Here is a 25,900-nt window from a genome sequence, read left to right on the forward strand (position 1 = left end):
ATTTGGAGCACATAGCTCTACACAAAGGCTACTTCTTATTATTGTCATTATCATTCTATTGTACAAAAACCTGGCCATTTCACAAAAGATTTCTCTTAGGAAATGACACAGTACTGAGATTGCAAAGACAAATAACCTTGAAGTAGAATAAAGGAAACTCAGACGCATCAAGAAGCACGGTATTTGTGAGGAACTAAAAGGATTAATTAAGGAAGGATAGTAGAAATAGAGAAAATGTGATATAACAGTTAAAAGTTTGCAGGAACCAGGTTACACATGTATTAAAAGCCATATAAAAATATTGTTCCATATTTCAAGAGCATTAAAAAGTCATTTAAAATTTTTGAGTAAAGTAGTAATATGGTAAATGTTCATTTTGAAAAACTGCATGCCTTTTTGGGTAGAACATACACTGAATTCTGGAAGCTGAGTACAGAGGCTAATGTTTTATATGGAAAAAAATTTATTTAAAAAAAGAAGAGAGAGAGAAGAGCTTTAAAGAGTTCAACTCAGTAAAGAGAAAGTAAGTTATGGTAATTTTAGTGAGAGGAATAATAACATTGAAAGTGAAGCTGGACATTGAATTACATCATAATTGGTCTTTCAGTAATGCTGGAAATTTACATTTTAATTATGAAAAAATTTTTGTAGGATGTCTTGACAAAATTTGAAAAATTATTTTTGAGTTACTTTTCATCAAATGATTGAATAATTATTTCAGTGGATTAGCTACTCATTATCATATGCCAGTTATCATGAGAGGGATTGAATTACAAAAGGTAAAATTAAAGGATGATTTAGAACAGAAGAACAGTGAAAGCATAGAAAACAAGTAGGAGGTCATTGCAAAAATCCTGATAAGAAAAAATTAGTGTGTTCAGAAAAACTGAAAAGGAGCTGGAGAGAATTTAGGTAATACAACTCATTATGAAGTATGTGTATGTAGAATTTAGTGACTGACAGTTGGTATAAGGGAAGAAAAAACAAAACAAAGATAACCCTGATTTCTGACTTCAGCAATGTGTGATTGATAGTACCAATCACTGAGATACTTCACACAGAAGAATCTGATGAAAATAAAGATTCTGACTTATTTGACATAGTTGGTTTAATTAATCTGTGAGACAGACTAATATACACAATAATTTGTCCTATCCTAAATTTAGACAGATGTCTTCCATTAAGCGAATCAGTAGAAAGGAAAACAGTCATTTCAACTGGAAATTATATCTAAATGTATTACCTCTATAAGCAATGATGATTTGAATCTTCTGGTTGGTTGACTATTCTCTTCAATTATCAAGTATCTTAACTATTGCCCTGGCTTGGTGGCTCGTTGGTTGGAATGTTGGTTGGAATGTTGTCTTGTACACCTAAAGGTTGTGATTTCCATTCCAGGTCAAGAGCACATACTTAGTTTATGGATTTGACCCCTGTTCTGGGTGTGTATGGGAGGCAACTCATCATTGTTTCTCTCTCACATTAATATTTCTCTCTCTCTCTCTCTCTCTCTCTCTCTCTCTCTCTCTCTCTCTCTCTTCCTCTGGCTCTAAAAAATCAATAAAATCATATCCTTGAATGAGGATTTAAGAAATATATATATTAAGTATCCTGACTACTATTTTTTATGTTTATTTTCTTTCAGACATTGTATTATATAAATTACATTTTAAAAATTCATGAGAATCTTATGTGCTTATTATTAGCCTTATTTCATTGTTGAGAGCACTGAAGCACAGAAAAATTAAAGATACTTATTCAGGTTTACATGGTTAAATCACAGAAGTACAAAAGAGAGCAGGCCAAAATGTAAATGCACACTGAAAGCCACTGGTTGTTTCATTAATATTCCAGTAGCCAAAATAAGTCAGATGGTCAAGTCCAAAGATAAACTAATTCTGTTCACTGCAAAATTGTGTGGCAGCAGGAAAGAGTTAATAATTTGGTGTAATGAAACATATTACCCAAAAAGAAAGACAGACTCAAAAAGCAATTGCATCTCCCTGGGTATGGATTACAAAACGTTGATTCTTACAACACTATTTTTATTCTTCGAATAACTTGAACCACAATACAATGCTTTATCTAGACAAGATCTTCAAGGCCCTCTGATATAACCATACATCAGCTCCTTGGACTTGTCTGTAGGAGTTACATTCTGAGATCCATGAGCCACACGTTCACAGGAGCACACCTGGCCTTGAACATTTAACCAGTAACTTGAACATTTCTAAAATGCTAGATTAAAATAGCCTGTATTTGACTACCTACTAATATTTTTCCACTTGCTTAAATGATCACGTTGATGTACTTTTTCAATCATATCAATCTATTGACACTTTAGATCATATCTCTTTGTATGTATATAAGTACATTCTTGGTCCAGTCTAGCACCAATAGGTTTTTACCTCAAAACCTTAATATCAAATTTTTCCTGCCATTATTGTCTTGAATCTTTCACACAAGGAGTTAATTACTGTTGACTTATTGAATAATTCCATTTTAAGCAGACGAGTTTTTGTATACATACATGATCTTCGAACGTAAACTGGTTGTCAGATGTAATCAATCAATTAAATATTAGCATCTAATTTTCACATTTGAGTGAGACAATTTTATACTTTCTCACGTTCTTTAAATCACCAGAATTTTAATTCAGAGATATTTTTAACATTTTAAAACTCATAAAAAAGTTCAGATTAACAACCCATCCTCACCTTACTCCCTCATAAACTTACAAACTTGCATATAAACAAGCTTACAAACTCATCAACTATACTTCTACATTTTGCTTCCCTATTTCAGGGAAGGAAGTATTCCCTCCCTCACAAAGAAGAGAATACCTAACAGGTGTTCTCAGGCACTTACTTTCTCCGCCTTCTGAAGGACTTAGCTCTGTTAGTTTTTCTATGCTTTATATCATATGTTTTACTTTTCTATTGTATAATTCCCATTAGTTTAATAATGTAGGTAAAACAAAACACAATTCACTGCCTGGCAGATATGGCTCAGTGGATTGAGCCTCATCCCATGAACTGAGAGGTCCAGGTTTGATTCCTGGTTGGGACACATGCCCAGGTTGTGGGTTTGATCCCCAGTAGAGTGCATGTGGGAAGAAGCCAATAGACACTCCCCAGTAGAGTGCATATGGGAAGAAGACAATAGACATTTCTCACAGTGATGTTTCTATCTCTCTCTCCCTTCCTCTCTCTCTAAAAAAATAAAACATATTCAAAAAGAAAAAAAATTTACTTAAGCTATTTTTAAAAATATGTTCCCTTTTTATTGATTTTGGAGAGAGATGAAGGGAGAGGGAGAGATAGAGATAGAAACAACAATGAGAGGGAAACATCAGCCTAGCTGGTGCGGCTCAGTGGTTCAGCATCAACCCATGCACCAAGAGACTGCCAGTTCGATTCCTGGTCAGGGCACATGCCCAGGTTTTGTGGGGGGCATGGAGGAGGTGGCCAATTGATGTTCTCTCTCATTGATGTTTCCATCTCTTTCTCTCCTTTTCTCTCTCTAAAAATCAATAAAAAAATATATTTTCTTAAAAAAAGAAACATCAATTTGTTGTTCCACTTCTTTATACATTCATTGGTTGACTGTTTAAAGTGTCTTCACCCAGAAATTGAACCTACAACTTTGGTGTATTGGGACGACGCTCTAACATCTGAGGTACGCAACCAGGGCTACAACTATTTTTTTAATAGTTTATTTTGTAATAATTTCCTGGGCTGAGTGTTTCTTTTTGCCACACTCAAAATCATTTCACATAACAATATAAGACTGCCTTTGCTCTTTTTTATCTATGTCACAAATAATCTGGAGGTTTATCAAACCATTCTTTATGAACTACCTTCATTTCTTTGCATCTCCAACAACATTACCTCATATGTGGTTAGTTGTTTTGTTCTGCATATATAAATAGCCCATGCTTCTCAGCATACATTGTTTTATTCCTCTTCCATTACCTAATCTCTAAAGAGTGGGATTTCTCAGGGCTCCAGATTTGAAGTTTATATTTTTTCTCTCTACACTTCTATATATATGTAAATGCCTGTGATCTGATGCCTGTCAGATATATACAAGGGAATCAGATAATATTCACATACAATTATAGAGAAGGCATTCATATACACCAAAATAAAATGATAAGAAAAGAAAAGAAAGTTAAACATTCCTTAACAGATTATAAAGTAAAAATTTTCCTAACGACACTTTCTATGTTAGTACTTGGTGTTTGGCTTGAGAACCTAATATAACTGCTTGTGCAATTGTATTTTTAATCCATCATGATAAAAATTAGAAGTAATTGATTACTTATTATATTAAATTACTTATCATAATATTAAAATGTTATTTAGAATTCAAATTATAATCTTAGCCAGTTATAGAAACATAGTTAATTGTCATTCTAAGTAAAACATTCAGTTCAATTTTTATCATGAAAAATTCCTAAGGATATATCTATTTTTTGAATTGACCTTTTATTCCTTTTCCATGAACATAAAATATTGGATTTAGAGCTAACCAATGCTTCAAAACTAAAAACACTGTCATAGATAATTAGTGAGAAAATAATGCACATTTTTACTTTATTTTGTTAATTCTTTATACATGTAATAATACTAAATATGTTAAAATATAAATTCTGAAGACAAAAGTGGAAACTCAATAAATTCTCATCTTCTTTGAATTAGAAATGTTTAGACATCTTCACAAATAAAATTGTACAAAATTTTTACTGCTAATCATTTTTAAATTAGCATCTAGGGGAAAATTGTTTCACTTGGAAGCTACGTGATTATCAAAGTTGGTTATGAAATGCTATAAGACAGTTAATACATGAATTAGTCATGTGTACTCTGAATGTTTCTGTACATTTAATTAGAAGTAGAGTGAAGAATGACAGAGCAGTTATAACAGTTTATCATTTTAGTGTAGGTAGTTTAAAAAAAATAGCTAATACTTGTATCAGTTAGTATATACCAGACAAGATTCTCAGTGCTTTAAGCCAGTTACCATGTAACCCCTTTCAGTCAATTCTCTCAGTTCTCCTCTACCATGGAAACTGGGGCTTCTTAAACTATACCCCTGGGCTTAGTTATATTTGGCTTCCAGCTGGATTCACCCAATGGGAAAACATGGCACACTAATAAAGGAGTGAAGAGAGAAAGGAGAGAGTATTTATTCCAATAGCTTCATTCCAGTATGACCACTTTGGACTGGTTGGGTCCTGACTTCACAGATCCTCTTGAGGCTGCCATTCCATACAACTCTCTTTCTACGAAAGCTGTAGTTTCTGTAGTAGCTGGAACTTCCCCTCCTCCTTCCGTATTAGGAGTGGCACCATCTCTGTTATGACTAGTCCTAGAGCACGGAAATGTCTTTTGTAAGTCCTTTCATCCTTCTCAAAAAGTGAATAACTCCATTATTATATCAGCTTACTATCATTGTAACTTGTTTGCATAAACATTTTTAGCTAATTGATGCAGCCATATATATTAACACCTTTATTTCTTCCTATAATTATTTGAGATGGAAAGATTTTTATCTCCATTTTGCAGATGAGAGAATTGAGGCAGAATGGGTCTAGGTCACACAGCTAGGATGTGGTGAAATTCAGATTTAAATCAGCTAATCAGGCACTAAATACAATTAATCAACAGCCACATGTATACAACATACATACATGCAACACAGAGACACACACTGAAATATTGTAGTTATGTCAAGATTTTAGGAACATTTTAATAACTTTCTACTACAAGAACAACATAAGAATAGATCACTTGCACTGGTTGTTATAATCCTTCTAATATTACTTGGGAAATATTTTTAAATGAGGACATGAACTCATATAGGTGACCACACTTGGTCAAGGGAACATAACTGGTTAAGGTTTTCTAGGAAAGTTAATAATAAATTGATATGAGCCATGATAAAGGAAATGCTTACTTGGTCCTTTGTTAACCACAACATATATCAGTGGAAAAAACTGGAGTGTTTCAGGGAAGAAAGGGTAGAATGTCTTGCCAGAAACACAGAGCTGTGGGACTCTACTAGCAAGTATCTCCCGGGCTGCAGAGAGTTCTTACTCCAAAAACATGAGACACTACATTCCTGCTCATGGCAGTTTTCTGGCTGAAAATCTTTTCCAAGAAGCCAGAACCTCTCTGAATTTCTAAATAATTAAACTTTATGACTAATGGGGGGGAAAGGATAAATTCAGTTAGATACCTCACATATACAGAAAGTTGTATTCTATGCTGAGAAAAAGCCAAATGTGGCGGAAAATAATTGGATTTCTCATGACCAATAATTGGAAACAAAATCAAACTCACAATTTCAATGCATCACTTCCCCATTTGCTTCTGGCTAGTAATTCTGGTAAAATCATTGCTTCTTAGGCAGACTTGCCATCATTCTGAGTTTCACTATAAGGACACACTCTTTTCTCTAATTTCATCCTTTACTAAGAACTCACTGAACATTTACGGAAAAGGGCAAGGATTTATAATATAGATGATCATTTAAATTCCTGCAGAGTCTTTTGCATTATGTGCTGTCCAGCTTATTCAAGCCACCTCATGCCTATACCTTTGTATTAAATATACAACAATCCAGAAAACAAATTAATTATTTTCTGGACCCAGGATGATACTAAATCCTTTTCAATTTTTTATCTTTTGTTTTTATTATTATTTAATTTATTTATTCATTTTTGTTGCAGCTGTTTCTCATTTTCCCCCCACTGATGAAATAAGTGAGATGATATGATACTTGTCTTTTTCTGACTGGCATATTTCACTTAGCATAATACTCTTCAGGTCACTGCATGTCGTCTCAAAAGATAAGAAATATTTTTTTGTTACAACTGCATAGTATTCCATTGTGTATATGTACCACAGCTTTTTTATCCACTCCTCTATTGATAGGCACTTGGGCTGTTCCCAGATCTTAGCTATTGTAAATAGTGCTGCTACGAACATAGGGGTACATATATTCTTTCTGATTGGTGTTTCAGGCTTCTTAAGATACATTCCCAAAAGAGGGATCACTGGGTTAAATGGCAGTTAAATTTTTAATTTTTTGAGGAAACCTCATGTTGTTTTCCATAGTGGCTGCACCAGTCTGCATTCCCACTAGCAAACTAGAGTCCCCTTTCTCCACACCCTCGCCAACACTTGTTGTTTGATGATTTGTTAATGGCAGCCATTCTGGCAGGTGCAAGACAATACCTCATAGTTGTTTTAATATGCATCTCTCTGATGATTAGTGATGGTGAGCACTTTTTCATGTCTTTTCAATTTTTTAAAAATTAAATTTATTGGAGTGAAATTGGTTAACACAATTACATAGGTTTCAAGTATACATCATATGTATATTGCATTGTTTTTACCACCCACAGTCAGATCATCTTCCATTACCATATATTTGACCTTCTTTGCTCTTCACTACCATCCTCTACCCCCTTTTCCACCTGGTAATCACCGTACTGTTGTCTATGTCTATTAGTTTTTGTTTGTTTTCTGTCTTGCTTATTCATGTGTTGTTTTCAGTTTTATGGCCCATATATGAGTAAAACATATGGTTCTTGACTTTTTCCATCTGACTTATTGCACTTGGCATGATATTCTCAACATTGGTTCATGCTGTCACAAATGACATTATTTAATCTTTTCTTATGACTAAGTAGTTTTTGAAACATAAAATGAAGTAAAGAAAGCCACTTGAAGAAATGTTGCTGGGAAAATTGGAAAGCCACATGCAAAAGAATGAAACCAGACTGTTATTTGTCCCCATAAACAAAACTCAAAATGGATCAAAGTTTTAAATAGAAGACCTGAATGAGTAACTTTTTTTTTTTTTTTATTCTCACCCACGGATATTTTTCCATTTTTTTGTACAGATAGAGTGGGAGGGAGAGAGAGGAAGGGAGAGAGAGAGAGAAACATCGACGTGAAGGGACACATCAAGTGGCTGCCACCCGCACGACCAACCAGGGCCGGGGACAAACTGCAACTGAAGTACGTGCCCTTAGCGGGAACCGAACCCGGGTCTCTCCGGACCGCAGGCCGACGCTTTAACTGCTGAGCCAAACTGGCCAGGGCTGAATGAGTAACTTCTATAGGAAAAATAAAGAAATACTATACTTACCGATCATTGTTTTAGAGAGGGTTTTGTGAATTTGACCTTAAAGGCAAGGAAAATAAAAGCAAAAATAAATAAATGTTACTATATCAAACTTAAAAGCTTCTGCATAGCAGAAGAAGCTGTCAACAAAACAAAGAGAAACCAACTGAACTGGAAAATATTTTCAAACAACAACTCCAATAAGGGGCTAATATCCAAAATATATAAAAATCATGCAACTCAACAACAGCAACAATACCAACATTCAATTAAAAAATGGGCAGAGGACCTAGACTCTTCTTTTAAGAAGACATAAAAATGGCTCTGGCTGGTTTCGCCCAGCAGTTAGCGCGTTGGCCTGTGGTCCAGAGAGACCGGGTTCGGTTCCCACTAAGGGCATGTACCTTGGTTGCAGTTTGTTCCTGGCCCTGGTTGGGTTGTGTGGGAGGCAGCCACTCGATGTGTCCCTTTCACATGTTCTCTCTCTCTCCCTACCACTCTATCTAAAAAAGAAAAAATGTGAAGACATAAAAATGACAACAGATACATGAAAAGATGTTCGACTTCATTAGCTATTAGAAAAATACAAATCAAAACTACAATGAGATACTACCTCACACCTGTTAGAATGGATATTATCATCAAGACAAGTAACATTAAATGTTGGCAATGTTGTGGAGAAAAAAGAAACCCTCATTAACTGCTGGTGGGAATGTAAACTGATATAGTCACTGTGAAAAACAGTATGGAGGTTTCTCAAAAAATTCAGAACATAACCCAGCAACATCTCTTCTGATTATCCCCCAAAATTGAAAACATTTATTCATAAAAATATATATCCCAATGTTCATTGCAGCATTATTCATGTTGACTAATACATGGAAACAACCAGAGCATCTTCTGAAGGATGGTTGGATAAATAATGAACTCTTGATATCAATAGTTCCTGTCATAGGAATGAATTATTATTGATCAAATGCCTTTCCTTTTCTTACTCTATAGTCTCTGCCCTTGGGTATCATAAACTATGCCCCGAGAAAATGCATTATGTCTAGTCTAGACATTTAAAATCCCTTAAGTGAGTTTCATGTTTGTATATACAAGCTTAATATGCATCTCAGAGGAAAGGGGGGTGTGGTGGAAAGAGATTAACCAATTAATTTATATGCATAAATGCATAACCCGTGGACACAGATAATAGTGCAATGAAGGCCTGGGTGGGGCAGGAGCAAGGTGGAGGAGGTTAATGTTGGGAATAAAATGAGGGACATTTGTAATACTTTCAACAATGAAGATAAATTTAAAAACCAAAAATATTGCCCAGCCGGTGTGGCTCACTGGTTGAGCATCGACCCATGCATAAAGAGGTCACTGGTTTGATTCCCGGTCAGAGCTCATGCCCAGTTTGTGGGCCAAATCCCCAGTGCGGGGCATGCAGGAGGCAGCCAGCTGATATTCTCTCTCATCAATGTTTCTGTCTCTCTCTCCTTCTCCTTCCTCTTTTTAAAATCAATAAAGAAAACAAAAGTGCATTAAAATAAAATAAAAAAAAAACATTTAGAGGCCAAAAAAAAAAACCCATGATTTATTGACTTGAGGTCCCAAAGTTATACCACATTGAAATGTTCAAATACAACATCATAATCTCCTAACCTTTAAAAATGTGGTCTTCTAGGATAACAAAAAAAAAAGAAGTTTGTCCAAAAAACAAAGTTAGCAGGGTTACCAGCCACAAGTAGGCAAAAAGGTGATAAAATGAGGAAGCTTACTTTTTTTTTTTTTTTAATGGCACCAATATTACGAAATGGCCAAAAGCAATAAAATGAGTCATTGTTGATATCATAGTGTCCCATAATAAAGCTATTACCAAATCAGATCACCTTCTGTATAACTTTTCAGTCTATCAACTTCTTCCTAATTCCTTGACATTACTCTAGCGTAAACTACCATCATCTCTCAGACTACTGCAATTGCCTGTTAACTGGTTGTATTACATCTGCTCTGCACTCCCTCTAAACTGTAGGCACCTATATAATCAATTGATCACTCAAAATAATTGGTTATGCCATCCTTGATTACAATGAACTTTAAAAAGTGAATTGTTCTTAAACTGGAAACCAGGTCCCATACAACCTGTTCTCTTTCTCCTTTGTTGATCTAGCACCAAATGTCCTCATTCTCCAAATACTCTAATTTATTTCTCACTGTAAAACTACTATACCTCCTCCCATGACACACACAGACATTTGTTATTTTGCCTGCTGAAAATCTCTCATTCAAAATTGACTGCAAAATATTCAACCATCCCATATCAGGTCAATCATTGTTCTCACTCATTTATGTTCTTTTCTAACCTTTCCTGATCTCCCTGACTTGGGAATGTATATCTCCAGTAACTCACTAATATTTTAAATTTTAAATTTATTCAAGTTATTATGTTATGACTCCTTATCTTAATACATTATGAAGGGGTTCATGGCTTGTTTGTTCACAGTTAAGATCCTCAGCTTTCAACATAGTCCCAGACACATATTAGAGTCTTACCACATATTTTTTAATTAAAAATATAATAATGGGTTCATATTAAGGCAAAACTATCTGTTCTCCTGGGGACATCATTTCACTAATAAGTGTATATAATCTGACCCTATAGTCCAAATAAACTGTTTGTATACTAATATGACATTCATCCTTTTTTGTCAAAACAGATTTTTCAATGTCATTATCATTTTGTTGTATTATGTATCATCAATATTATTAATAGAATTATTCCTATTCTTCAAAAAATAATTTGGTTTACAATTTCTATTTCAAAAGATGTCTAACAAAATGCTGAACTCCATTAGTTGTGTTCTCACTCATTTATGTTCTTTTTAATAAATAAATACAATATCTTCATAAATTTTTTGTTACAAAAATATTAATAAAATCAAGTTAATGCTCATTAACTAGTAAATATCCACAAGTTTTGTTATATTTCACATTTATTTTGTGGTTTTACTTATTTACTTTGGAATTTGTGTTCAACATGAATAAGCTAAAAAGAAAAAAGTTGTCCATTGGAGAAATGGCTGATTTCCAGAGTGGGATAAGGAAAACATAAGATGATGCTGGAGTACCTTGTCATGTCAGAAATAAGAAAAGGCTATTAATTTATTATGCTCTACTCCTAAAATATATGCAACTCTTATTTGTCAAGAATACCTCAATAATGCTGGGGAAAAATAAAGAAGTGCTCAAAAAGCAAAGAAAATGGGACATGTGAAAGGTACTCAGGTGCCATACTATAGAGCAAGCACCTGATGATCCAATAAAAAGAATTTGAGCAAACAATAAATAACATCGTATTGAATGATAATGCAAAATTAAATAAGCAGAAGTCCATACTGACATGAATACAAGATTGCATAAAAAATCCAATGAGAGAGGTGGGACAATCTCGAAAGAAGAATTTCAAATCATATATAGAGTTAATCCTCTCTCCTTGAATGCAAACTTGACAGAGTGATTGAATTTTAAATAATAAAGAAATGGAAAAATAGTAACATTTTAGTGGAGAAACATAGCAAACACCACCTTAACAAAGTGGCCAAGATTAATATCACCAGCTTACTTTATGTAGGTATCATGTAAACCATGCTTTATGTGATGCACTCAATCTCTGTGAATTAATTCCGAAAATCCATAACCTCTCTCTAAGCATGAAAACACAACAGAGAAATCCATATTTAGAAGCATTTAAAAACAAACAAAATTCAAATGTAGTTAACAGTAATATAGCAAACATGTTTTTTCATGTTGATCAATATATTCAGGTTAAGTCTAATAATAACTATGGGAAACTGAATAAAAGTTATATGGGGACTCATTATACAATCTTTACAGCTTTTCTTCAAATATAAAATTATTCCAAATTAAAATCCTCACTTAAAAAATATAAATGGGTTTAGCTTTCTAATGATTTTGATAATCTTGCCCCCCCAAAAATTTCAAAATAATTTTATTTTTTTATTCTAAATTATAATAGTACCAGTAAACATTTAAGAAATGTTTTTGTGGTGTTAATAAGTTCTTCTTTATTTTCTTGGGTATTATATCTTTTCTAGTGTTAAGTTTTTAGCTTAGTTAAAAGTCTGGAATATAAAATAAAGAAAAAGCATTCTAACAATTCATTAAATAACTAATCTGTAAGAATGTCAAATATTTAGTGTCTCTGTGAGACAGATGTCACATACATATTCAACTGCAAATGTTAGGCTGGCATTTCGTAGCTGCCCCAACAAATCATGGGTTGTTATCTCTGTAATCTGGAACAACAGAATGCTTCTCTAACAATGTTTTTTTTAATTTTTCTATATCTTTTTTTTTCTTTATTGATTTTTTAGAGAGAGAAGAAGGGAGAGATAGAGAGAAACATTGATGAGTGAGAACAGTAACTGGCCACCTCCTGTAAGTCCCCCAATGGGGATTTGGCCCACAACCTGCACATGTGCCCTGACTGGGAACCGAACCAATGACGATGGGTCAATGCTCAACCACTGAGCCACACCAGCTGGGCAACAATGTTTTTATAAGAAAAAAGAATAATTTTTATTATATGTAAATATAATTAAAATTGAAATTGTATATTCAGAAATATATTTGTATCTCCTCACAAAAAAAGAAAATTGCTGATTTTCTATTAACATACTAGAAATTATATCATACAAAGTTTAAGATCCCAAAAACCTCTACAATTGTAACTGTAATGGTCTTAACTTTATTTTTTTTAAGAAAACAGTTGCTCTTTCTTTTTAGAGTAGTATATCAATATCAGTATTGACATACCTAACCATGAAAATATATAGTGTTATAAAATATGAATAATTATAATTCTTGCTGGGTAAAATAGAAAGGTTTTATACCAGTTATGTGATTAATGTCTGATTCCAAACCTTCCCTTATCCCTTTACATGATGATTTCTAATTTCAAAGGGATGATGGTGACATTTTATAAAGCTTTACAAGCCTTAAATATATCAACATTATGTGTGCACATGTTTTGAGGATATTTAGTTATTTTCCGTAAATATCCTATAAACATGATGATATAAAATAGTGTTTCTTAAAATGTGTCAGTATAATGTAAATTTCAATTAAATGTCGGTTTTACCAATACTGAAGATTTTTTAAAAATCAGGAATATATGGATAATAACAAAATTACAACTTATTAACATATCAGAGGCAAATTTTTACCTTTACCTTTATTCAGCTGGGCTTGAGAATTAAATTGACATCAGACAGATTAAAGGAGAAGAGCATACACATTCATAAGTTTTGCATGACACAGAGTGCTCATAAGAAATGAAGACCCAAGTACATGGTGGAAACTATATTCTTTTATAGTACCTTGAACAAAGAGACACAGTCATGGGAAAGTAACTAAATTATCATGTCAGGAGGCTAAAGGAAGATAAGTATTATTTTAATAAATTCTGTTTGTATAGATTTCTTTATATAAAATGTTCTTGGTGTCATCAACCTCTTGTCCTTGATGACAAGAATGTTACTTTCCTCCTGGTACATGAGGATGTTTTTTTACAAGGGAATTTCATCTTTTGCTTTGAAGGACAAGAAGAGAGTGGTTGTTATTTCTTTAACTGCTGTTTTTCAAGGGCCTTTAACTCAAAACAGTCCTTTTGCCAAAGTGGCATATTTGGGATGACATATTCTGCCACCCTTCATCAGTAAGCAGTGAAAGACATCTATATTTCCTGATTTATAGCAGGGTATCAAATTTTTTTTCTAAAAATGTTATAGATATGAGATATAGAAAAAAAAATTGAGGTTTATTCCCAATTACTGTTTAGTTATTTTTAAAGCAAAACCATTTATAATTGAAATTTATTTTTTCCACTATTACATTTAAGTAAAAATTTATTTTAGACTATGTAACTTTATTCTACTAAAGAATTACTCTTGCCTGGCTGGTTAGGCTCAGCAGTTAGAGCATCAGCCTGTGTTCCAGAGAGACCAGGGTTCTGTTCCCACTAAGGGCACGTACTTCGGTGGCAGTTTGTCCCTGGCCCTGGTTGAGTCATGCGGTGGCAGCCACTCAATGTGTCCCTTTCACGTCGATGTTTCTCTCTCTCTCTCTCTCCCCCTCCCTCCCTCCCTCCCTCCCTCCCAGTCTATCTGAGCAAAAAGTGGAAAAATGTCCTCGGGTTAGTATAAAAAAAAAAAAATTACTCTTGCTGGTGTATGAACATACTTTATTTTGAAATTATGATTAAAATGAAAGATTTCATTTGTTAATGTTGGAAATATAGTTTACGCTATATATTTATTTAAAAAGAAATGTAAGGGGAAAAATATTCTATTTAAATGAAACCTAGTATGTCTATCATGGAGAAAAATGAACAGATAAAGACCTTGTTTTCTGAAAATGGGACAAGGGCTAAAGTTTGCAATCATATTTACAAATATTTCTTAAATTTCAGTTTAAATGTGTACAATAGAAAACATTATAAAATGGTCATCTACAGAGTTTAATACTACTATATATTAATTACACATATGAGTAATTTATTAAAACATTCTACATCATTATTTTTATAATATTTAAATATGTCTAGATATATATATCACAAGTATTTGAATGATGATGTCATCATTGTCTCACCATATAGTATTTGCCTTTGCGGTATGAGGAAAAGAATTTAATTCAATAATATCCACTGTCTTGAAAAAATTATGATTAACTTTTACTTAGATCAGGCAACCCTGAAATCGGATTACCATAATTCCCCTTCCATTATACTCTTGACTAATCAATTGCTCCATACACAGAAGTTCACATATATAAAAAATGAACAACATGACATTTTTTAATTAATTAATTTATTTTTGTTACAGATGTTTCTCATTCCCCCTCCCGATGCCCCCTCCCCCACCATCCCGACCCTGTCCCCAGCTTTGTTGTCCATGTCCATTGTTCATACATACATGCATATAAATTCTGTGGTTTATCTCTCCCCCACCACCCACTCTTCTGGGGATTGTCAGTTTGTACCCCACTTCCACATCTATGGGACTACCCCATTCCTCAGACTGTTATGTTCATTATATTCCACAAATAAGTGAGATCATATGATACTTGTCTTTCTCTGTTTGGCTTGTTTCACTTAGGATGATACTTTCCAGGTCCCTCCATGTCATCGCAAAGAATAAGAGATATTTCTTTCTTACATCTGAAAAGTACTCCATTGTGTATGTGCACCACAGCTTTTCTATCCATGCGTCTCCTGATGGACATTTGGACTGCTTCTAGATTTTAGCTATTGTAAATAGTGCTGCTATGAACATGGGGGTACATATATTCTTTCTGATTGGTGTTTCAGGTTTCTTAGGGTATATTCCTAGAAGTGGGATCACTGGGTCAAATGGAAGTTCAATTTTTATTTTCTGAGGTAACACCATATTGTTTTCCATAGTGGCTGCACCAGTCTGCATTCCCACCAGCAGTGTATTAGAGTCCCCTTTTCTCCACACCCTTGCCAACACTTGTTTGATGATTTGTTGATAGCGGCCATTCTGACAGGTGTGAGGTGATACCTCATTGTTGTTTTAATTTGCATGGCTCTGATGATTAGTGATGTTGAACCTTTTTTCATATGTCTTTTGGTCATTTGTATGTCCTACATGGAGAAGTGTCTCTTTTGGTCCTCTGCCCATTTTTTAATTGGGTTCTTTGTCTTCCATTTGTTGAGTTGTATGAGCACTCTATATATATTGGAAATTAACCCCTTATCTGATATATCACTGGCGATTATGCTCTCTCATACAGTGGGTTGCCTTTCCATTTCAATAACTGTATCATTTGCTTGCAGAAACTTTTGAGTTTGATGTAGTCCCATGTGTTCATTTTCTCCTTTGTTTTATTGCCTTAGGTGATGTATCAGTGAGAATTCTGCTGCGTATGATGTCTGAAATATTGTTGCTTACAGTTTCTTCTAGGATTTTTATGGATTCATGAGTCACATTTAAGTGTTTTATCCATTTTGCATTTATTCTTGTGTAGGGTGTAAGTTGACGGCCTAGTTTCATTTTTTTTTTTTTGCATGTAACTGTCCGATTTTCCACTGTATGCTCTTGCCACCTTTGTCAAATATTAATTGAACATATTGCTTTGGGTCCATTTGTGGGTTCTCTTTTCTGTTCCACTGGTCTATATGGCTGTTCTTGTGGCAGTACCAGGCTGTTTTGATATCAGTGGCTTTGTAGTATAACCTGAAATCTTGTAATATGATCCCTCCAACTTTGTTCTTCTTTTTCAAGATTGCTGTGGCTATTCGAGGTCTTTTTTTGGTTCCATATAAACTTTTGAAGTATTTGTTCTGGTTCTGTCAAGTATGTCATTGGTATTTTGCTGCGGGTTGTATTGAATTTACAGATTGCTTTGGGTAGTATGGACTTTTTTTTTTTTTTTATCCTCACCCGAGGACATTTTTTCATTTTTTGTTCAGATAGAGCGGGAGAGAGAGAGAGAGAGAAGACATCGACGTGAAAGGGATTCATCGATTGGCTGCCACCCGCACAACCCAATCAGGGCCAGGGACAAACTGCAACCGAGGTACATGCCCTTAGCGGGAACCGAACCCGGGTCTCTCTGGACCGCAGACCGACGCTCTAAACGCTGAGCCAAACAGGCGAGGGCATTATGGACATTTTAATGATGTTAATTCTTCCAATCCATGAACAAGGTATGTGCTTCCACTTTTTTATATCTTCCTCTATTTCTTTTTTCAATGACCTGTAGTTTTTTGGGAATAGGTCTTTTATTTCTTTGGTTAAGTTTATTCTTAGGTATCATAATTTTTTGCTGCAATGATAAATGGGATTGTTTTTTTTTTTAGTTTGTCTTTCTGTGAGTTCATCATTGGTGTATAAGAATGCCGTCAATCTCTTGACATTTGTTTTGTACCCTGCTACTTTGTCAGATTCATTTAAGTCTAGTAAATTTTTGATGGAGTCTTTGGGGTTTTCTACGTATAGTATTATGTAATATGTGAATAATGACAGTTTAACTTCCTCCTTTTCAGTTTGGATCCTTTTTATTTTCTCTTCCTGTCTGATTGCTGTGGCTAAGACTTCCAGTACTATATTACATAAGAGTGGAGAAAGTGGGCATCTTTGTCTTGTTCCTGTTCTTAAGGGAAATTCTTTTAATTTTTGCCCATTGAGTATGATGTTGGCTGTATGTCTTTCATATATGGCCTTTATTATGTCAAGATATGATCCCTCTATTTCCAAATTGCTGAGCATTTTTATCAGAAATGGATGCTGGATTTTTCCAAATGCCTTTTCACCATCCATTGATATGATCATATGATTTTTATCTTTTATTTTGTCTATGTAGTGTATAACATTTATTGATTTGTGAATAATGTACCAGCCTTGCATCCCTGAGATGAAACTCACTTGCTCACGGTGAATAATTTTTTTGATGTATTGCTGGATTCGATTTGCTAGTATTTTGTTCAGTATTTTGGCATCTATGTTCATCAGGGATATTGGCCTGTAATTTTCTTTCTTTGTAGTGTCTTTTTCTGATTTGGGGATTAGAATCATGCTGGCCTCATAAAACGAGTTCGGAAGTCTTTCTTCTTGAATTATTTGAAATAGTTTGAGGAGAAAGGGTATTAGTTCTTCTTTAGATGTTCGAAAAAATTCCCCTGTCAAGCTGTTCGCGCCAGGACTTTTGTTTGCTGAGAGAGTCTTGATTACATCTTAAATTTCTTTTGTTGTTATTGTTTTGTTCAAGTTTTCTATCTCTTCCTGGTCCAGTCTGGGGGGACTACATGTTTCTTGAAATTTGTCCATTTCGTTCAGATTGTTGAATTTGTTGCCGTATAATTGTTCATAATATTTATTAACAATCCTTGGTATTTTGTGATGTCAGTTATTATTTCTCCTCTTTCATTTCTGATTTTGTGTATTTGGGTTCTCTCTCTTTGTTTCTTGGTGATTCTAGCTAAGGATCCATCAATCTTGTTTATCTTTTCAAAATATCAGATCTTTGTTTCATTGATGTTTTGAATTGTTTTTTGTTTTTGTTTTTGTTTTTTTTTGGTCTCCATGTCATTTATTTCTGCTCTGATCTTTACTATTTACTTCCTTCTACTTGCTCTGGGGTTTTCTTTTTGTTTGCTTTCTAGTTCTTTAAGTTGTGAGGTTATATAGTCAATGAGAAATTTTTCTTGCTTCTTGAGGTAGGTCTGTAGTGCTATGAACTTCCCTCTCAGAACTGCTTTCGCTGCATCCCATAGATTTTGTGTTGTTGTGTGTTCATTTTCACTGGTTTTCAGGAATTTTTTAATTTCTTCCTTGATCTCCTTGGTAACCCATTCATTGTACAATACCATGCTATTTAGCCTCCATGTTTTCAAATGTCCTGTATGGTCTTGTTGCAGTCGAATTCTAGTTGCATGCTATTGTGATCTGAGAAGATGCTTGATATGATTCCAATCTTCTTGAACTTGTAGAGACTTAGTTTGTGCCCTAACATGTGGTCTATCTTTGAGAATGTCCCATGTGCACTTGAGAAGAATGTAAATTCTTTCGCTTTGGGGTGTAATTCTCTGTAGATATCTATGAAATTCATTTGATCTAGTGCTTCGTTTAGAGTCTGTGTTTCCTTGTTAATTTTTTGTCTAGATGATCTATTTAATGATGTCTGCAGGGTGTTGAAGTCCGCTGCTATGATAGTATTGCTGTTGATTTCTCCTTTGAAGTCTTCCAAAACATTTTTAATATATGTTGGTGCTCCTATATTGGGTGCATATATGTTTACCAAGGTTATATCTTCCTGTTGGATAGATCCTTTCAATATTATGTAGTGGCCTTCTTTGTCTCTAGTTATGGCCTTCATTTTGAAATCTGCTTTATCAGATATGAGTATGGCTACCCCAGCACTTTTTTTGCTTTTTGTTTGCTTGAGAGATTTTTTTTTTCCTTCCCTTCACTTTCAACCTATTTGAGTCTTTTGTTGTGAGGTGGATCTCTTGTAAACAACATATATGTCAGTCATGCTTTCTTATCAATCACCTACTCTGTGTCTTTTTATCGGAGCTCAAACCATTCACATTAAAAGTGATAATTGATATGTAGTTATTAATTGCCATTTTTGTTTGGTGTGGTTATATTTTTCTTTCTATTTCCTCTACTAATTACAGCAATCCTTTTAGCATATCTTGCAGTGCTGGTTTGGTGTTAATATATTCCCTTAGCTTTTTCTTGTCTGGGAAGATCTATATTTGACCTTCTATTTTGAATGATAGCATTGCTGAATAGAGTAGTCTTGGATTCAGATCCTTGTTTTTTATGACCTTGATTACTTCATGCCACTTCCTTCTGGCCTGTAGTGTTTCTGTTGAGAAGTCAGCTGAGAGCCTTATGGACTTTCCTTTGTAGGTAAGCTGTTCCTTATCTCTTGCTGACTTTAGGATTCTCTTTTTGTCTTTAAATTTTGGTATTTTAATTACTATGTGTCTTGGTGTGGGTGTGTTTGGGTTGTTCTTACATGGGGCTCTCTGTGCTTTTTGAACTTGAATGCCTTCTTCCTTCACCAAGTTAGGAAAGTTTTCTGTCACTATTTCTTCAAATATATTCTCTAATCCTTGCCCGTTTTCTTCCTCTTTGGGGACTCCTATGATGCGAATGTTATTACATTTCCAGTTGTCCCACAGTTCTCTTTAGCTCTCTTCCTGTTTTTTTAATTGTTTTTCCTTTTGGTTTTTTTATTAGTTGATTTTTGCTACCCTGTTGTCTCATTCACTGATCCAGTCTTCAGCTTCCTCTCCTCTGCTTGTTAGTCCTTCCAATGTGTTCTTAGTTTCTGCTATGTCATTCTTCATTTCCACTTGGTTGGTTTTCAATCTTTTTATGTCTTTACTCATGGTGCTGATGTCCTTACTCATGCTGTTGATCTTTCTCAAGATCATGGCTCTGAACTCTACCTCTGATAATTTGCTTAGCTGCATTTTATTGATCTCATCTTCAATAAAGTTTTCTTGTTCGTTCATCTGGGCTTTGTTTTTTTTGTTTCACCATTTTTGCTCTCTCAGTGGGTTTTGGAGCCTACCAAATTTTTCCTATGAGTGTTGGTGCTCTGCTGTTTTTGGCTCCCTCTATTGTGTTTGGATGAGCCTGCATGGGTCCACGTTAAACACCACTGTTAAGTCTTACCTTTCTGGGTAGATTTGCAAGCCCAGGAAAGCTTCAGTTATCCTCTACCTTTTTTCTGGTGGCTAATAGCCTCAGTTACTCAGTGCCTTGAAATTTAGCCCTGGTGTTCTGCCTATGAGGATTTCCAGAGGGTGGAACAGATGCTGGTTGTTAATGAATCTCTACTTGCATTTCTTTTCCTCACCTGGGAAAGGCTGAATCACTGAGCAGGGGACAGGGTGGGGGGGGGGCTTATTTTCCCCACATCTCAGGGATGGAGCACACTGGCCACTGTCCTTTGAGGTTGCAACTCAGCAAAAACTCTGAGTGCTCTCCAAATCCCTGGTGTCCCCACAGAGTCCCAGACCAGTTTGTCCTTCCTCTGCTGTAGCCCCCAGGTGAGTGTCTATGGCTATTTTAGTGCTCTGTCCTGGCTCTCTTAACTGTGCAGTGGGCTTGGTCTTTATTCCCCAAAAGCCCTGCTCACAGCTAAGACTGCTGGTGTCCGTGGGCTCCTAGCCCACCACCATCTCGCACCTCTGCAGATCCTACTAGTGTCCCTGGTTATATGGTCCTGTCCTGCCACATTTCTGTTGCTTTTTTCTGAGGATTTGTCTTTATTTTAGTTGTAATTCCTATTTGGTCCTGGGAGATTGTCTGTGTAGCTTTTATTCACTCCACCTCCATTTTCACATCCTCTATGCCTATCTTGTGAGCAGCTGGGTTGCACAGGCCTTTCTGGTGCTTCCACACCCTGCAGGTCTCGCAGGTAACTGGATCGCACAGTCCCTTAGGGGACCTGGCTCTATGCCTATGTTGTGGGCTGCTGGGTCGCACAGGCCTGTCTGGTGCTTCAGCACTGCGCAGGTCCCATGGGTAACTAGATTACACAGTGCCTGCTGGGTCGCACAGGCCTGTCTGGTGCTTCAGCACCCCGCAGTTCCCATGGGTAACTAGATTACACAGTGCCTGCTGGGTCGCACAGGCCTCCCTTGTGCCCCCGCACCCTGCATGTACTGCGGGCGGGCAGCTGCACTGCACCAGTCTCTGGGGCTCCGGCTTCGCACTGCTCTTGTGAGCTACTGGACCGCACAGGCCTCTGTGGAGCTCCAGGTCCTGCTGTTGGCGGCTGGAGAGTGCGGCTGCCCTGTGGGGCTCAGCTCCTGCTCAGCTTTTGCTGTAGTTTTTGGGGCTGGGTCTCAGCTGCTTGTCTGTGCTTCTGTTGCCTGAGGATGGATGTCTGCTTCCCAGCCTCTGTTGCTGGGGGTATATCTGCACTCTGATTGGGCTGCTACTATGGGGGATGGTGCTGGGCTCCAAGCTGTCTGTGGCTTCCGCCCGGCACTTTGAGAGCTCCACTACTGTGCACTGGTCTGTGTTGACACAGAGTATCCACTGGTCCAATGGTGCCAGGCGTGCTGGTGGCTCAGGTTGCTGGGCCTAGCCGCTCCCACTGCCTCCTCCCAGGGAAGATCCGGGGTCTTCCAAAATGCTGGGACCTCCCTGCGGCGCAGGGAGAAGTGCTCTGAAGGGCCACTCACCGGGGTAGCCGGCTGCTCCGTCCACAGCACAGGAACTTCTGCTCCGCAGCTCTGCACTGCTGGGTTTGGTCGTCCACCTTCACGTCCACTCGCACTCTCTCACACACTCACCCTCCCTCCGGTCCTGCCTGTCACCATCTTCCAAAAACATGAATTTTTTATACAAAAGTCAATCTGAAGACAATGCTAAAAGAGTGAGCAAGAGGCAAAAAAATAAAAAGGAGAGAAGGGAAAATAAGAAGAGAGAAAAATGGAGAGTAAAGAAGAAAACACAGCTGTGGCCGGTTTTGTTCAGTGGTTAGAGCGTTGGCCTGCGGTCCATAGAGACCCGGGTTCGGTTCCCGCTAAGGGCATGTACCTCGGTTGCAGTTTGTCCCCGGCCCTGGTTGGGTCGTGAGGTGGCAACCACTCGATGTGTCCCTTTCACATCGATGTTTCTCTTTCTCTCTCTCCCTCCCACTCTATCTGAACAAAAAAATAGAAAAATGTCCTCGAGTGAGGATAGAAAAAAAAAAGAAAGACAATACAGTTCTAACAATCACTTAACTGAAGAATAATTTGTATTTCAACAGCCAGTGTCTCCATGGAGTACTCTTTCATATTACATCTAATCACGATGAGACTTGCAACAGAAGTCCTGTTTTACTGTTCCTGCCTGGTAGAATTTCCAGGGGGAGGAAACTACTTAAAACGCTCAGTGATAAAGGCCTTGCCAGTATTCACAGTTGCCAGTGTTCTTGGATGTACCTTCAGCTACTCCCTCTGAACCTTATCCTCCCTCCCATAAATGAGTATTCTTGCCTTTATACATCAAGTACAGTAATTGCCCCTTATCAGTGGGGAATATGTTTCAAGACCCCCAGTGGATGCCTGAAACCCCGGATAGTACTGAACCCTATATATACAATATTTTTACTTCTACATATATATCTATGATAAAATTTAAACTACTCTTGTGCTTTGTGGCCATTATTAAGTAAAATAAGGGTAATTTGAGCACAAGTACTGTCATACTGTGATAGTTGATCTGACAATGGAGTAGGCTAAGTGGCCATGTAACTAACAGGTGAATAGTGTGTACAGCATGGATATGCCAGACAAAGGGATGATTCACATACGAGGCCAGACAGAGCAGGCAGGGCAAGATTCATCACACCATTCAGAACGAACAATTTAAAACATGCATTGTTTATTTCTGGAATTGTCCATTGAATATTTTTGGACCACCATTGACCATGGGCAACTGAAGCCACAGAAAGTGAAACTGCAAAACTGCTACTGTGAATAGAAAGGAGAGAGACATTCCTAGTAAATTATTTTCTCACAGATGATAATTGAGAATAATGTAACTTTTCTATCCACTCAGCTATTGTCAGAAGGAAAAAAGATATGTGCACCTTACTCTTCAGGAATGCTATGTCTAGAGAGTACATTATGCTTTAAAACAATTTTGCAGAGATATGATTTATATTCTATCTTTTGCATAAAACAAACCACAACGAAGTTAGCAGTTGTTATTTGTTAAAAATCCCAAGAATGTTTGACTTTGTACTCCATGAAATTTATGTTTTTCTCTATACTTCCCATGTTTTCAGTAAGGACATAAAATATCATATGCTTTTTATGCTGCTTTTAAACAAAGTTATTATAAAATATTTGAAAATACAATGTAAACACTTTGATCATTTATAAGACTAAAGGTTTACTACAAAATTTTAAATTATACTTAACATTATGCCCTTTTAAAAAGTTGTACCTATATCTAACTTCTAGAATTGCATCTGTGATAAAAAGAATGTGCTACTTTTTATGCAAATCCATCTGTTCAAAATACAAAATCAATTAGAACATTGTCACGTTTTCTTTATTTGAAATTCTCAAATAAATTATTTTATACTTGTTTCCCAGATATTTTGAATCAGTAATTGGTAAATAACAATGGGTAAGAGCAATGCACTTCAAGTTCAGAGAAAACTGCTCAGGTTTCAAATAAACCATTTATCAGCTGTGAAATTTCCATTACATTGCTTAACTCTTCAACACTTTAGCTGTCTCACATGTAATAGTTGAGAGATCAAATGACATAAGGCATGTAAAGTGCTTATCCCACAGTGCATGGCATATTACTTGTTCAATGATATTTGAAGGCACCTTTATTATTACTTTAAATGTAAAATGCTGAAACACATATGATGAATATAAAGCTACAAATTCACTTTTCTTCTTACCAAAAGCAACAGAGGGTTCTTGGACAATTAATACCCAAGTATTTTAAGGAAATTGAATTTTAGAATCAATTTGAATAAACTTTTCCATACACACACACACACACACACGCACACACACATATATTTTCCTGAAACTTTATTTCATGCCATTGAACCATGATATGAAATCTCATTCACTATATGAAAGTAACGTCACATTTCCTCTCTCTACTAAGTCAATTTGAAACAACTCTTTGGTAAAACAATAAAAAATAAACTTTGGGAAAATGTGTAGAGAATATATATATTTCATAAATATATATAATCACATTTTTTCTCTCTCTTTTAAAATATTGGTGAATATTTAGGGATACTAGCAACCTAACATTTGGAAAATATTAAATCCAGAAAACGTTGGAGATGTTAAACTCTGCAATCCCTACTCTACTATTAAACCTTAAAGATTTTCTCTGTTAATCATTTATTTCTTCAGAATATTTTCTGAAGTTAAGTAGTTGTTTTAAGTATTCTACTTTAGGTTAGGTTCTACAGTGAGTTATTGGGAAAACTATTGTGTTTGTCCAATTTATCTGATACTTTCTTCATTAAAGTCAATCATTTTTTTCTCTCTCGCTAGAGAAAAAATCCATTCCTTATCAATTATTGCTCTCAATACACTATTACCCTATCAATAATTTATTAATTATAATTTCAAACATATATACCCTAATTTCTACCAGATATCACATCATCACATCTGTATACATAGAGCTGTAGAACTAGGCAAATGACATTTTTCAGGCAAGAACTTACCAAAAGATTGTTTAAATCTAAATTGAAAGTCAAATTATTTTCCCCTACATAAAGTCTCAGTCTCTCTCTCTCTCTCTCTCTCTCTCTCACACACACACACACACACACACACACACACACTATAATACTGTGATAATGTAAAAAGCAGAAACAAGAAGGCTGTCATGAATATGTTCATGCAAATGATCTCATCCTATAAGGTATTCAAAGCCTTCAATCTTGTCCTTCGGGGTTCCAATTAAGTTCCTGAGGCTTATAATAAAGTCCAAGTATAACACTAAATGTTCAGTATATTAGTATCAAAAACTTTTCAAAGTCAAATGAACTATAAGGTAAATTCATGTTTAGATAAATAAAGGGAACGTAATAATCCATCATGCAGAAATGTAATTAATTGTGCTGCATGCATGAAGAAGGTCAAACACATTGTTGGCTTTTGTCAGCATTTTGAAGACACTAAAAATTCCACACCACCTAATTTAACCAAACCCTATATCCTTATAATATTATTAAACTTACATTACATTTTATACTATAATTTCCTGTAATATAGCTGACACTATTGATAATAGTTTATGTGTTAATAAGAAAAATAAAGTGTTCTAAAACAACTGGAATAGGATAAACTAGAAAATGCATAGAGCTTTTCCAAAAAATAAAACTATTGTTTCATCATTTTTAAAAAAAAATTTCTCTCTCTACCTTCAGTATTGACTTATAACTTTCCTTGTAAGTTCTTTTAAATATATCATGTTGAAACTAATAGCTGTAGTATTCAGTAAATAAGTGATATGCAGTGCTAGTTTCTAGGGAGCTATATTAGAAAAATGGAACTTATTATCTGATTTTCCAGAAGGCATTCTGCTGTTAAACAACCTTACTTAATAAATGTGAATTAATCTATGTATGTTTACATCTCAAACAGAATAATGGAAAATCAGTCACTAATAAAAGCAAACAGTGAATAAAAGTTTGACATTAAATTGTAGGAAAC

Source organism: Molossus molossus, unplaced genomic scaffold (genome assembly GCF_014108415.1).
Source record: "Molossus molossus isolate mMolMol1 unplaced genomic scaffold, mMolMol1.p scaffold_m16_p_9, whole genome shotgun sequence".
NCBI classification, from domain to species: Eukaryota; Metazoa; Chordata; class Mammalia; order Chiroptera; family Molossidae; genus Molossus; species Molossus molossus.